The following is a 2,500-nucleotide window of genomic DNA, read 5'->3' as shown; positions in this document are numbered from 1 at the left end:
AGGTGTCGATTCTTTGTGAATCTATTTTTCCGCCAAAATGAATGTCCTATTTTCTCTTCTAAATTTATTTTATAAAAATATCTTTATTATAATTATACTATAATTAGCATTTAATTAATAATACATAATTATACTAATTTAGAAAAATATCTTTATCATAGTTATATAAAATCAATATTTAATACATTATTAAACTACTTATCAATTATCAATCAAAAATATTTTTAATCATTTTAATTATATTGATAATAATAATGATAATAATAATAATATAATGTGATAATTATATGATAATGATATCGGTTATTAATAACCAATTTATATTTCTCTAAATAAATTTATTTTAAAAAATATCTTTATTATAATTATATTACAATATTACAATTAATATTTAATGAATAATGTATAATTATATTAATTTAAGAAAATATCTTTATTATCTATCTATTCTATTCTATTCTATTATATAGAAATCAAATTTTTGCACTTAAAAATAGAACTGATGTGGCACGAGGTATTTCCTAATCTATTTCATTTAGTTCGTTAAAGCAAATCAATTATAATTAATTAATTATATCAATTAATTAATTTGATTAAACATTTAAATCTCACCATTTATTATAATTTATATGAATTGATTAATTATAATTAATTATATCAATTAATTAATTTGGTTAATTATATTAATTATTTGATTTGATTAGAGTAAATATTAAATTATTTAATAAATAATAAATATGATAACAAAATATATGAATTAATTTAATTAATTTATTTTTTTCAATATCATCTATTTATACAAGATCAAATGTTTTCTACTCATTTGTTCTCTTTTCTCTCTCCCCCTCTCTCTCATGTTTAGGGTACAATTTTTGTAATTTATTTAATTTTTGTTTATTTTATCTTTATTTATCTCCCTCTCTTCCTCCCTCCCTTCCTCTCTCTCTCTCTCATATTTAAGGTACAATTTTTGTAATTTGTTTAATTTTTTTCTTTTATCTTTATTTATACATTTTACTTTTTTATATTTTTTTAAATTTTTTTATTTTAATTACTTATTATTAGGCGCATACTTTTTTTTCTTTTAGTTTCTAATTAACCAAAAAGATGTGTCATCTTTATATTGTTTTTAAATAATCTTACTATAATTTTGTTTTGTAATATTCTATTTTGTGATATGTATTTCAATTCATATATATATATGTATTGTCTTTTTTTGTAATTCATAATTAATATATACATTGTTCGTGTATGTAGTTTATATGTTAATGTTTTTATTAATTTTCTTTATTATTATTTTTTTTGTGTCTCTTTGTTATTACTCTTTATTTTAGTTATATTCATTGATTTCTTTGTATTGATGCTCTTTTTATTTAAAATATCGTGACAATTTAGAATGTATATTGTGACTCATGTGATATTTGTTAATTTGGTGTATCTTTTTAGATGGTTTATGTTATAATGTGTTTAACGAGTTGGCTTAAAATTATAATGTGATATATAAATTTATAATATGATCTATAGTATGCTAAAATATTAGGATATTATCATATAGATATTTTTTTATTTGTCCTTTAGATTCAACTATATAGGATCTTGAAAATTATGCAATTATGTAATTAGTTATTTTTTACTCTTTTCATATAATTATTGTATTGATCATTTACATTAGTGAGACTATTTTCATTATTAATATTTATAAATATATTATTATTTGTATAATTGATTGAATCATCTTATTCGTTTAAATTTAATTCTATTGAATTAATTATTTAAGGTGTCATCACTATTTCTATTTTTAAAAAATTTTTTTAATATTATTTAACAATTTTAATAACATAATAACAATTAAACAAGACAGAACAAATAATTTTTTAATGTGAAAATAGGGCAAAAAGAATAAATTTATTTAATAATTTTTGCAAGATATATATATTTTTTATAGATAATTTTTTTAGGATATATATGTTTTTTTCTATAATAGATTAAATATTATTTAAGTAATTTATTTCTAATATTGGTATTTGATTAAATTAGTTTTAGAGAAATTTAAATTGTTGACTCAATTTATATATTACGACTATTCTTTTTGAATATATTATTTTTACATTTTCTAATATAAAATTTCTTCTTTTTTTTCTGATTTTTAAGTTTATTTTCTTTCTTGGATATATGTATCACCTTTTTTTCTCATTTTATATTTTAGATTAGTAATGTAATTATTAATAAAAATATATTTAAAAAATATTAAAACATCACTATTAAAAAAATTGTTAATATGTGTATAAATAGAGCCGAAATTGAGGAATATATATGGATATGAAAAAAATTATTGCATGATTGTAGAATAAAAAATAATCATATATATAAAATAAAATAATAATAACAAAAAAAAATATATATATGATTTTAATGTTTTTAATAACCGATAACATCGGGTTTAACAAAATATAATTCATATATTTTTTTATTTGTGTATATGTATAGAATTATTTATGTA

The sequence above is a fragment of the Arachis duranensis genome, chromosome 5 (genome assembly GCF_000817695.3).
Source record: "Arachis duranensis cultivar V14167 chromosome 5, aradu.V14167.gnm2.J7QH, whole genome shotgun sequence".
Taxonomy (NCBI): Eukaryota; Viridiplantae; Streptophyta; class Magnoliopsida; order Fabales; family Fabaceae; genus Arachis; species Arachis duranensis.
Note: the sequence above shows the minus strand (reverse complement) of the source record.